The 13,155-nt window shown below is 49.7% G+C and overlaps 1 long non-coding RNA gene across 1 annotated transcript in view; it reads right to left on the bottom strand.

Moving 5' to 3' along the window:
- Nucleotides 1-13,155, bottom strand: part of LOC140716698 (uncharacterized) — a 157,691-nt gene that overhangs the window by 229 nt on the left and 144,307 nt on the right. Inside the window, exon 2 of the long non-coding RNA XR_012096354.1 lies at nucleotides 1-441. This exon is cut by the window's left edge and continues 229 nt beyond it. This is a non-coding gene — a long non-coding RNA (uncharacterized lncRNA). The remainder of the gene's footprint in view (nucleotides 442-13,155) is intronic.

Here is a 13,155-nt window from a genome sequence, read left to right as displayed (position 1 = left end):
GGGGGAGGGGAAACGGGTTTCAGATCGAGGACTGGCGAAGAGAGGAAAGGGTTCGAGACTGAGGGGAGTGGGGAACACACCTAGACTGGACAATTGTGGGCTATGTGGGCAGCTCGAATCAATACCGCCCTCAGCAAACAGTCCATGTGCACAGTTGACCGACATAATCACAGGACAAGCAGGAACGTAAACGGCGATCGGCTGACTCGGTGGGGGGTGATACAATACATTGACAAGTCGAAGGGACCCCATTGTCTCTGGTCCCCGGGCGGGGTTCCTTCCCCACCCTCCCCAGCTCTTCCAGCAAGGGCGCTGTCCTAGCCCCCCGCCTTCTTCCGCGCTGCCTTCAGCCTCTTGGGTTTCAGGATGGTGTAGTTGGCGTACGTCGTCTGCTGCTCCGACAGGAAGGGGACGTAGAACGCGCGGAACAGCTTGGACGACCTGCAACGGAGAGAGAGGGCATCGGTGAGACACGTCCAGCTCCCGGCGCAGACGTACACCCACCCAAAACACTCAGCGACTCCTACAACATGCTCCCAAGAACCATAGAACATTACCGCACGGAAACAGACCTTTCGGCCCCTCTTGGCTGTGCCAAACCATTTTTCTGCCTAGTCCCACTGACCTGCACCCGGCCCATATCCCTCCAAACCCCTCTCATCCATGTACCTGTCCAAGTTTTTCTTAAATGTTAAAAGTGAGCCCGCATTCACCACTTCATCTGGCAGCTCATTCCACACTCCCACCACTCTCTGCGTGAAGAAGCCCCCCCCCAATGTTCCCTTTAAACTTCTCCCCCTTCACCCTTAACCCATGTCCTCTGGTTTTTTCCTCCCCTCACCTCAGTGGGAAAACCCTGCTTGCATTCACTCTATCTATACCCATCATAATTTTATACACCTCGATCAAATCTCCCCTCATTCTCCTATGCTCCAGGGAATAAAGTCCTAACCTATTCAACCTCTCTCTGTAACTCAGTTTCTCAAGTCCCGGCAACATCCTTGTAAACCTTCTCTGCACTCTTTCAACCTTATTAATATCCTTCCTGTAATTCGGTGACCAAAACTGTACACGATACTCCAGATTCGGCCTCACCAATGCCTTACACAACCTCACCATAACATTCCAACTCTTATACTCAATACTTCGATTTATAAAGGCCGATGTACCAAAAGCTCTCTTTACGACTCTATCTACCCATGACACCACTTTTAGGGAATTTTGTATCTGCATTCCAGATCCCTCTGTTCTACTGCACTCCTCAGTGCCCTACCATTTACCTTGTACGTTCTACCTCGGTTTGACCTTCCGAAGTGCAATACCTCACACCTGTTACCTGTGGGCTCATTTACTTATTTATTCTTCTTTCGAACACCCGCTGGCTTTTGTTGAACTTTGTCTATATTCTACTGTCAATGCCTTCACGAGAAGCTAATCTCAGGGTAGCAGATGTAGAGCTGGGGCGCCTGAGGACTGCATTTGTCAATGGGCAGCGGGGGGCGAGTTTGTAAATCTGGCGGGAGCGAAGGCTGCTGGGAATGGGGAGGGAGGGGTTGTGGGACGGGTGGCGGGGAAGGAGTGCTGGGGGCGGGGGGCAGTTGGGGTTGGGGAAGGGGTTGACACAGGTTCAGACGCACCCGGTCCCTGAGACGCCCAGCAAGGTCGTTCGATTCCAAACCACCGGTTTATCGATCATTGCAGAATGTCTCTCTGGTGCTTCCCCTCTCCCTTCCCCTTTTCCCAACCGTGATTCCCCCTCTCCCTTCCCCTTCCCCCAACCATGATTCCCCTCTCCCTTCCACTTTTCCCAACCGTGATTCCCCTCTCCCTTCCACTTTTCCCAACCGTGATTCCCCTCTCCCTTCCCCTTTTCCCAACCGTGATTCCCCCTCTCCCTTCCCCTTCCCCCAACCATGATTCCCCTCTCCCTTCCACTTTTCCCAACCGTGATTCCCCTCTCCCTTCCACTTTTCCCAACCATGATTCCCCTCTCCCTTCCCCTTTTCCCAACCATGATTCCCCCTCTCCCTTCCCCTTTTCCCAACCGTGATTCCCCTCTCCCTTCCCCTTTTCCCAACCGTGATTCCCCCTCTCCCTTCCCCTTCCCCCAACCATGATTCCCCTCTCCCTTCCACTTTTCCCAACCGTGATTCCCCTCTCCCTTCCACTTTTCCCAACCATGATTCCCCTCTCCCTTCCCCTTTTCCCAACCATGATTCCCCCTCTCCCTTCCACTTTTCCCAACCATGATTCCCCCTCCCCCTTTCCCCAGCCATGATTCCCCTCTCCCTTCCCCTTTTCCCAACCGTGATTCCCCCTCTCCCTTCCCCTTTTCCCAACCATGATTCCCCTCTCCCTTCCCCTTCCCCCAACCATGATTCCCCCTCTCCCTTCCCCTTTTCCCAACCGTGATTCCCCTCTCCCTTCCCCTTCCCCCAACCATGATTCCCCCTCTCCCTTCCCCTTTTCCCAACCATGATTCCCCTCTCCCTTCCCCTTTTCCCCAACCATGATTCCCCCTCTCCCTTCCCCTTTTCCCAACCATGATTCCCCTCTCCCTTCCCCTTTCCCCAACCATGATTCCCCCTCTCCCTTCCCCTTTTCCCCAACTGTGATTCCCCCTCTCCCTTCCCCTTTTCCCAACCATGATTCCCCCTCTCCCTTCCCCTTTTCCCCAACCGTGATTCCCCCTCTCCCTTCCCCTTTTCCCAACCGATTCCCCCTCTCCCTTCCACTTTTCCCAACCGTGATTCCCCCTCTCCCTTCCCCTTTCCCGCTCTCAGACCACAATTAGAAACCTGTTTCAAAAACAGGTTTATCATCACTCACAATTATCATGAAATTAGTTTTTTTTGTGGCAGCAGTACAGTGCAATACATAAAATTCCTACAGTGCTGTGTGCAAAAGTCTTAGGCTCCCTGGCGCACTCTCTCACTCCCCCCCTCTCTCTCTCTCTCTCCACCCCTCTCTCTCTCTCTCCCTCTCTCTCCCTGTCTCTCTCTCCCCCCTCTCTCTCTCTCCCTCTCTCTCTATCTCTCTCTCTCTGTCTCTCTCTCTCACTCTCTCTCTGTCTGTCTGTCTCTCTCTCCCTCTCTTTCTCACTCTCTCTGTGTCTCCCTCTCTCTCTCTGTCTCTCTCTCCCTCCTCTCTCTCTCTGTCTCTCCCTCTCTCTCCCCCACTCTCTCTCCCTCTCTCTCACTCTCTGTCTGTCTTTCTGTCTGTCTGTCTGTCTGTCTCTCTCTCTCTCTCCCTCTCTCCACCCCCCTCTCTCTCTCTGTCTCTGTGTCTCCCTCTCTCTCCCCTACTCTCTCTCTCTCCCTCTCTGTCTCTCTCTCGCTCTCTCACCCTGGGAAAGGTTTCATTGCTGATGAAATGGTCTTTCTGTAGAAGCAGTGTTTGGGTCACGGTTAGAGGTAACGGGTGCTTTGGAATGAGACCTGTGCAATGAGGGGAGTGTGTCTTCGTGCCGTGTGCCTGACACCGGGGTGATCTGGGTCTCATCTGGTGGAAGATGGAGTGAGGAGATGCCAGAAAGGAGAGGTCGTAGGTGCAGACTTGGAGCGGGGCCGGGAGTCGATGAAGCCCGGTGGAAATCGACGGAGGATCGGCGAAGGGGAAGCAGTGTGCTCCAACGTGCACGTTGGGCAGTTCTTTTCTTTTTCTTTTTCTTTTTTGTTTTACTTTACTAACCCTTTAGTCAACTTAAGAATTGTAAAGCTAAATCGTTTAACTGTATGCGGAGTACTGTCTGTTGTTCCGTGGTGCTGATTTGTAACGGGGGGTGGACAGATCACGCAGCGTCCACACAAACAGTGGGTTCCGCACCTCAATCTCACACGTTTGGCGGGGCCAGAGATCGTCTTCCCCGGACTTACGCAGCCGAAAGACCGTCAGGGTGACAGATCTATTTATACAGTATTGTACATGAGTACAGTGGCATGCAAAAGTTTGGGCACTCCGGTCAAAATTTCTGTTACTGTGAATAGCTAAGCGAGTAAAAGATGATCAGATTTCCAAAAGGCGTAAAGTTAAAGATGGCGCATTTCTTTAATATTTTAAGCAAGATTTACTTTTTTAATTCCATCTTTTGCAGTTTCAAAATAACAAAGAAAAGGAAAAGGGCCCGAAGCAAAAGTTTGGGCACCCTGCATATAACACCCCCTTTGGCAAATATCACAGACAGACAGACAGACAGACAGACAGACTGTATTGATCCCGAGGGAAATTGGGTTTCGTTACAGCCGCACCAACCAAGAATAGTGTAGAAATATAGCAATATAAAACCATAAATAATTAAGTAATAATAAGTAAATCATGCCAAGTGGAAATAAGTCCAGGACCAGCCTATTGGCTCAGGGTGTCTGACACTCCCAGGGAGGAGTTGTAAAGTTTGATGGCCACAGGCAGGAATGACTTCCTGTGACGCTCAGTGTTACATCTCGGTGGAATGAGTCTCTGGCTGAACGTACTCCTGTGCCTGACCAGTACATTATGGAGTGGATGGGAGTCATTGTCCAAGATGGCGTGCAACTTGGACAGCGTCCTCTTTTCAGACACCACCGTCAGAGAGTCCACAGCTTGTAAACGCTTTCTGTAGCCAGCTAAGAATCTTTCAATTCTTGTTTGGGGGGGATTTTCGCCCATGCCTCCTTGCAAAAGGCTTCTAGTTCTGTGTGGTTCTTTCCTAACCATGACTGTGAACAAGCCGTAAGCCCTCACAAGCTGGAGACCTTGGTGAAAGTTAGCCGAGCGCTCAGATCTCTCGGGGTGCCCACACCTTTTGCATAGTGTTCCTTTCCTTTTCTTTTCCACTCTAAGATTGTACAAAACAAAAATAATGCACTAATCTTGCTTAAAATGTTGAAAGGGATGTTTCCCCTTTAACTTTATGACTTTTGGAGATCAGTTCATCTTCTACTCACTTAACAACTCACAGCAACAGAAGTTTTGCCCAAACTTTTTGCATGCCTCTGTACTTTGTTAATGAAATCACTCTGAGCTTTATAAGGACAGAGTTACAGAGTCAGGGGTCGCGTGCTCGGCACAGCGCACAGCCAGTGACGCACTGGGAAAGGTGGCAGACAATTCCCACACCGACATTCCACAACAAAGCGCGGCTGAATGAAGCCCTTGGGTCAGGCAGCACCTGTCGAATAGCGCACAGCAGAGGGGCCTTACCGGGCCGCAGCCCGGATTGGAGAGCGTGTGCCGTGAGGAAATCTCCAGGAGGACCACAGCCTTGTCGCCGGGTTTGCCTGTTAACGGGCCTCCTTACCCTGTCTGGAGTGAATCCATCATTGGTAAACCAAAAATTGCAGTAATAGGATGAGGTTGTAAATCAATGTTCAATACCGCAGAAATAATATCAAAAATATCTTTCCAATATTTTTTCAAAAGCGGACATGACCAGAACATATGAGTTAAAGACGCTATCTCAGAATGACATCTGTCACAAATAGGATTTATATGGGAATAAAAATGAGCCAATTTATCCTTGGACATATGAGCCCTGTGCACAGCTTTAAACTGTATTAATGAATGTTTAGCACATATAGATGATGTATTAACTAATTGAAGAATTTTATCCCAATTCTCAATAGGGATAGTAAGGTTAAGTTCTCTTTCCCAATCGTTTTTAGTCTTATAGAAGGGCTCTGAACGTATCTTCATAATTATATTGTAAAGTTTTGATATTAGCCCTTTCTGAAAAGGGTTTAGTTCAAACAAATTCTCCAAAATACCTAAAGACACAAAATTTGGAAAAGTAGGAAGTACAGTATTTAAGAAATTCCTAATCTGTAAATATCTAAAAAAATGAAATCTAGGCAAATTATATTTATTAGATAATTGCTCAAAAGACATAAAACAATTATTCAAAAATAAATCGGAAAATCGTAGTAATCCTTTAGTCTTCCAAGCTGAATAAGCTTGGTCTATAATAGAAGGATAAAGAAAGCAATTGGGTACAATAGGAATAGTTAAAACAAACTGAATCAACCCAAAAAATTTCCGAAATTGAAACCATATACGTAAAGTATGTTTAACTATCGGGTTGTCAATTCGTTTCGGCAATTTAGAAAGAGCAAAGGGAAGAGAAATAGAACCCAATGCCTAATTTTAGATTTTATTATTGGGCAGTTAATATCCGATATTTGATATGTTGGTTAAAGGATTGGGATATATCCTTTAGCCCTCATTGGGTGAACCTGGAAATTAAATCTGTACAAGGGGAGAAACTTTGAACTTTCGGATTACTCATATTTCATGAGTCAAACGTGTTTAATTACTGTTGTTTTGGTTTTATTCAGCTTAAAACTTAAATTATTAAACATCAAAGACGATAGCAGTCACACTGTTTGACGGCATTACTGGCTGGTTCAAGAAACTTGGGGCAATTAGCTTAATTGTTTCATGCTGTTTATAGCCATTAAAGTAATGTTTGACATCCACGGTGGTCCACTAGACCGTGAGATATACCGTGCCTATAAGAAGTATTCAACCCCCTTGGAAGATTTCACTTCTTATTGTTTTACAACATAAAATCACCGTGGATTTGATTTGGCTTTTTCTGACGCATTGTTTCCTGTCAATGTGAAAACAGATCTCTACAAAGTAAACTAATTACAAATATAAACCACAAAATAGTTTGCTTGCATCAGTATTCACACCCTTTAATATGACGCACCAATTCACCACTGGTGCGGCCAATTGGTTTTTAGAAGTCATGTAATTAGTTAAACGGAGATCACCGTGTGCAGTCAAGGATTTTCGATTGATTGTGGTGAAAATATGCCTGTGTCTGGAAGGTCCGACCGCCGGTGAGTCAGTATCCCGGCAAAAACTACACCGTGAAAACAAAAGAACACGCCAAGCAACTCTGCGAAAAGGATATTGAAAAGCACAAGTCAGGAGACGGATACAAGAACATTCCCAGGTCACTGACTGTCCCTTGGAGAACAGTTAAGTCAGTCATCAAGAAATGGAAAGAATATGGCACAGCTGTAAATCTGTCTAGAGCAGGCTGTCCTCAAAGACTGAGTGACCGTGCAAGAAGGGGACGGGTGAGGGAGGCCACCAAGAGACCTACGACAACTCTGGAGGAGTTACAAGCTTCAGCGGCTGAGATGAGAGAGCCTGTGCACACAACAACTGTTGCCCGGGTGATTCACCAGTCGCAGGTTTGTGGGAGAGCGGCAAAGAGAAAGCCACTGTTGGGAAAAAAACTCACATGAAATCTCGGCTAGAGTTTGCCAGAGGGCAGGTGGGAGACTCTGAAGTCAGCTGGAGGAAGGTTCTATGGTCTGATGAAACAAAAATTGAGCTTCTTGGCCATCAGGCTAAACGCTATGTTTGGCATAAGTCAAACACCACACATCATCAAGAACACACCATCCCCACCGTGAAGCATGGTGGTGGCTGCGTCGTGCTGTGGGGATGCTTCACTGCAGCAGGTCCTGGAAGGCTTGTGAAGGCAGAGGGTAAAATGAATGCAGCAAAATACAGGGAAATCCTGGAGGAAAACCTGATGCAGTCTGCAAGAGAACTGCGACTTGGGGGAAGATTTGTTTTCTAGCAAGACAATGACCCCAAGCACAAAGCCAAACCTACACAGGAATGGCTTAAAAACAACAAAGTTAATGTCCTGGAGTGGCCATGTCAGAGTCCAGACCTCAATCCAATTGACAATTTGTGGCTGGACTTGAAAAGGGCTGTTCACTCACGATCCCCTTGCAATCTGACAGAGCTTGAGCAGTTTGGTAAGGAAGAGTGTGGAAGATTGCAGTGTCCAGATGTGCAAAGCTGATAGAGATCTATCCACACAGACGCGAGGCTATAATTGCTGCTAAATACTGACTCGAAAGGGGTAAATACTTATGCAATCAATTAGTTTGTGTTTTTTTAAATTTGTAATTAATTTAGATCACTTTGTTTTCACTTTGAGACAAAAGAGTCTTTTTCTGTTGATCTGTGTCAAAAAAGCGAAATTAAATCCATTGTGATTCAATGTTGTAAAACAATAAAACATGAGAACTTCTGGGGTGGGGTGAATACTTTTCACAGTCTCTATAGGAGCAGAATTAGGCCACTTGGCCCATCGAGTCTGCCCTGCCATTTCATCATGGCTGATCCATTTTCCCCTCTCAGCCCCCGATCTCCTGCCTTCTCCCCGTGTCCCTTCATGCCCTGACCAACCGAGAATATATCAACCTCCGCCTTAAATATTTGTAACGACTTGGCCTCCACAACTGCCCTTAGCATCAAATTTGGCAGATTCACCACCCTCTGGCTAAAGGCATTCCTCCTCATCTCCGTTCTAAAAGGACGCCGCTCTATTCTGAGGCTGTATCGTATGGCTTTAGACTCTCCCACCTTAGGAAACATCCTCAAATATCAAGACATTTCAATAGGTGTCAATGAGGTCACCCCTCATTCTTCTGAATTCAAGGGAATACAGGCCCAGAGCCATCAAACGCTCTTCGTATGACAATCCCTTCAACCCCGGAACCATTTTCATGAACTTTCTCTGAACCCTCTCCAATGTCAGCACGTCCTTTCTTAGATAAGGGGCCCAAACCTGCTGATGGGCGGGGCCTCGCCAGTGCCTCGAGCTTATCAACCTACCCTTCCATTTCCTCATCCCAGCCATTTTATAGAAGTCACAAAGAGCGGGGGGGGTGGGGGGCTCACTGAACCTGTAACGGAAATCCAAACGGTTTGACAGGTCACCCACGAAGCCAAGTGGCACCCCGAGGCCATGTACGCGGGATGCTAAGATGGGATGGGTGCAGATAAAATTCACAAGAACACGACTGGAATTGGAGGCTTTAATCCTTAGGCCTGCTTCTCATCCCTTCAGTATGGTAACCACGGGCAACATGACTGGAACTGGAGGCTTTAATCCTTAGGCCTGTTTCTCATCCCTTCAGTATGGTAACCACGGGTAACATGACTGGAACTGGAGGCTTTAATCCTTAGGCCTGTTTCTCATCCCTTCAGTATGGTAACCATGGGCAACATGACTGGAACTGGAGGCTTTAATCCTTAGGCCTGTTTCTCATCCCTTCAGTATGGTAACCACGGGTAACATGACTGGAACTGGAGGCTTTAATCCTTAGGCCTTTTTCTCTCCCCTGAAGTATTGTAACCACGGCGAATACGACTGGAATTGGAGGCTTTAATCCTTAGGCCTGTTTCTCATCCCTTCAGTATGGTAACCACGGGCAACATGACTGGAACTGGAGGCTTTAATCCTTAGGCCTGTTTGTCTTCCCCGCAGTACTGTAACCATGGCCAATATGGCTGGAGGAACACCAGCTCAACTCCAGCCGTTCACCCTCACCCTGCAGCCTTCGGAACTCTGTTGAACCTTCTGGTGACGTGATCGGCCTGCGTCGGACCAGCCTAGTCCTGCCGGGATATTGACCGTTGTCCTCTGCATCTGTGTCTGGGAAGCGGTACCGCAGCATTAAGGCCATGATCCAACAGTCTCCGGGACCGCTTCTTCCGCCAGGCCGTCAGACCGATCAGTACACATTGATCTGGCTGTACGTACATTTTCACAAAGCTATTACGCATACAATCCTAGCGTCTGGGGCAATGTCCTCCCACCTCACTGCTTGTACACTGCGACGGAGGTGCAACGTAAAGATTTTTTACTCCCCCATGTCGAGGGATGGATGTGAGAAATAAAAATAAATTCCAATTCCGAAGCCATTGGCAGACTTTGTCCGCTCAGTCCTGCAAGGGCTTCTACGGTCGCCATGGTAGCCTAGGGGGGTCAGCTTGGGGGGGGGTCAGAGTTCAGGGCTCAATCCCGCCGCCGTCCGCGCCTTCTGCCCGCCATTGTGAATTGCCCCGTGACCAGGCTAGGGTTAAAATCTGTGCGCCGCCGGGCGGTCCGGAAGGGCCCTGTTAACACGCTCTATCTCTAAATAACCGGGGGAGGTTAGGGGTTGAGAGATCACGGCCGCAGCTGAGGGCCAGGCAGGAAAAGCAGACAGAGGGACGTTGACAGATTATATCCGGTGCGTCGATATCGATCTCTCCCCCTTGGTGGCCCTAACCTGCCACCGAGTGATTACCTAAATTCGGTCGCACAGTCGGCAGACGTTTCTCTACCGATCTGCTGCATCTGAGGGATCACGGTGCTGAGAAATAATTACTCCCTTCACTTCAGTGAAGTGCACAGTACAAGGACTCAGGGCTATTTACAAGCATTGAAAACCTTCTCCAAAAGAACCTTCTGTCACGGAAACGGCAACGGAGAGCCCTCCTGCGCCTGACTGCGACGGCATTTCCCGAGCCTCCGCCCGGGGCTGGAAACCGAGCGGGAGGCTGCCGTCACGCTGAAGAAGCCCCGCGCACCGCCAGCGACGGGGGGGGGGGGGGGGCCCTCGCTGCGGCCCCGAGCGCCAGCGGCGTAACGGGGCCCGTAAGGTGGGAAAGCACGGCGCGGAGCCAGGGCCCACGAACCGCGTCGCCTCAGCAACCCCCGACTGATCACCGGACGACTTGCAATTAATCTACCCGGCCCGTCTTCGGACTGCGGGGGTGGGAACCGGAGCGCCTGGCGGTAAACCCACGGGGCGGACGTACAGAGGCCGGTAACCGAACTCCGAACTCCCGGACACTCCGAGCCGTAATATCGCCTCCATTCCGACCGCGACGCCCCTCTCTCTCTTCCGAATTCTATCAGCCCAGAGCCATCGGACGCTCTTCATAAGACAAGCCGTTAAGTATCCTGGAACCATTCTCGTGAGCCTCCTCTGAACCCTCTCCCTTTCTGAGACAAGGGGGCCCAGATCTGCCCAGAGTACTCCGAGTGAGGCCTCGCCAGTGCTTTATAAAGACTCAACGTTACATCCTGGCGTTTATATTCTAGTCCTGTTGAAATGAATGCAAACATTGCATTTGCCCTCCTCACCACAGACTCAACCCCGCAAATTAACCTTCACGGAATGAGGATGGGTGAGAGGTGACCAGATAGAGGTGTACAAGGTGATGAGAGGCATTGATCGTGTGGATAGTCAAGAGGCTTTTTCCCCAGGGCTGAAATGGCTAACACGAGAGGGCACAGGTTCAAGGTGCTGGGGAGTAGGTACAGAGGAGATGTCAGGGGGTAAGTTTTTCACTCAGAGAGTGGTGAGTGTATGGAATGGGCTGCCGGCGACGGTGGTGGAGGTGGATACGATGGGGTCTTTTAAGAGACTCCTGGATGGATACATGGAGCTTAGTAAAATAGAGGGCTGTGGGTAGTTCTAAGGTAGGGTCATGTTCGGCACAGCTTTGTGGGCCGAAGGGCCTGTACTGTGCTGTAGGTTTTCTATGTTTCTAAATCCCCCCCCCAGCTTTGTACGTCAGTGCTTTTTGTATCTTCTCTCCATTTAGGAAATAGTCAGCCCTTTCATTTCTGCTACCAAAGTGCATGACCATACACTTCCCAACACTGTATTCCATCAGCCATTTCTTCGCCAAATCTCCTAATCTGTCTCAGTCCTTCTGTCGCCTCCCTGCTTCCTCAAAACTACCTGCCCCTCCACCTATCTTCGTACCATTTGCAAAGGAGGAGGAGAAGATGGCGGCGCGATGCAGCGCGCGCGGCCTCTCTGGAGAATGGATACCCGTTACGTGTTAAGTAGGGATCCGTGCACAGTCCTGATTCGATGGAGGCAGACGCGAGGGCGGGGAGGAACGTCTGGAGAAACTTCGGAAATGCCCGCTTCGCTGCCGCCGCTACCGTGCGGTCCGGAATCTCGGCTCTGCTTGTTTCGGCGGCCGGGACGAGGTCGAAGGCGCTCGGGAGGCTGTATCGGAGGCTTGAGGGTCTCGTACGGACTCAAGAGTCTGCTGTCGTCGGGTGCTTCCGAGGCGTTAGTTGTCAGTGCCTGGAAGTTTATGGCAGGGAGAGTTCTCCCGTCTGCTGCCTGGTATCGGGACGATTGGAGTCGATCGGGACGCGAGACTTTTTAAAACCGCGCCCGTGGTCTGCTTTTATCGAATTACGGTATTGCTTCTCACTGCTGTAACTATAGGCTATAATTATGTGGTTTTGTCAGTGTGGGTCTTTGGTTTGTCCTGTGTTTTTATTTTGTGATATCACTCCGGAGGAACATTGCATGCATTTCCAAATGACAATAAACAAGGACTGAGTGTCCTCATAATCTTAAAAAAAAAAGCCATCAATTCCATCACCCAAACCATTGGCAAAAAGAATCGGTCCCAACACAGACCCCTGTGGAACACCACTAGTCAACGGCAGCCACCCAGAAAAGGCTCCCTTCATTCCCACTCTCGCCTCCCGCCAGTCAGCCACTGCGTTATCCGCGCTAGAATCCTCCCCGTAACACCGTGGGCTCGTAGCCTGTCAGGCAGCCTCACGTGTGGCACCTTGTCAAAGGCCTTCTGAAAGTCCAAATATACAACCGATTCTCCTTCATGTGGAGGCCAAGTCAATGGGTGTATTTAAGGCAGAGATGGACCGGTTCTCCATTAGCCGGAGCATCAAAGGGTGTGGGGAGAAGGCAGGGGAGTGGGGAGTGGGGAAGAATTAGATCAGCCCATGATTGAATGGTGGAGCAGACTCGACAGGCCGAAAGGCCTACTTCTGCTCCTATACCTTATGCTCTACCCTGCTTGTTTCTTCTTCAAAGAATTCCAACAGATCTGTCAGGTAAAACTTTCCCTTCAGGACCTACACCACCAGGTTCAGGGACAGTTACTACCCCTCAACCATCAGGAAGGAGGTACAGGAGCCTCAGGACCCACACCACCAGGTTCAGGGACAGTTATTACCCCTCAACCATCGGGAAGGAGGTACGGGAGCCTCAGGACCCACACCACCAGGTTCAGGGACAGTTATCACCCCTCAACCATCAGGAAGGAGGTACAGGAGCCTCAGGACCCACACCACCAGGTTCAGGAACAGTTATCACCCCTCAACCATCAGGGAGGAGGTACGGGAGCCTCAGGACCCACACCACCAGGTTCAGGGACAGTTATCACCCCTCAACCATCAGGAAGGAGGTACAGGAGCCTCAGGACCCACACCACCAGGTTCAGGGACGGTTATTACCCCTCAACCATCAGGGAGGAGGTACGGGAGCCTCAGGACCCACACCACCAGGTTCAGGGACAGTTATCACCCCTCAACCATCA

Source organism: Hemitrygon akajei, chromosome 26 (genome assembly GCF_048418815.1).
Source record: "Hemitrygon akajei chromosome 26, sHemAka1.3, whole genome shotgun sequence".
Classification (NCBI taxonomy): Eukaryota; Metazoa; Chordata; class Chondrichthyes; order Myliobatiformes; family Dasyatidae; genus Hemitrygon; species Hemitrygon akajei.
Note: the sequence above shows the minus strand (reverse complement) of the source record. Positions and strands in the feature narration are given on the sequence as shown.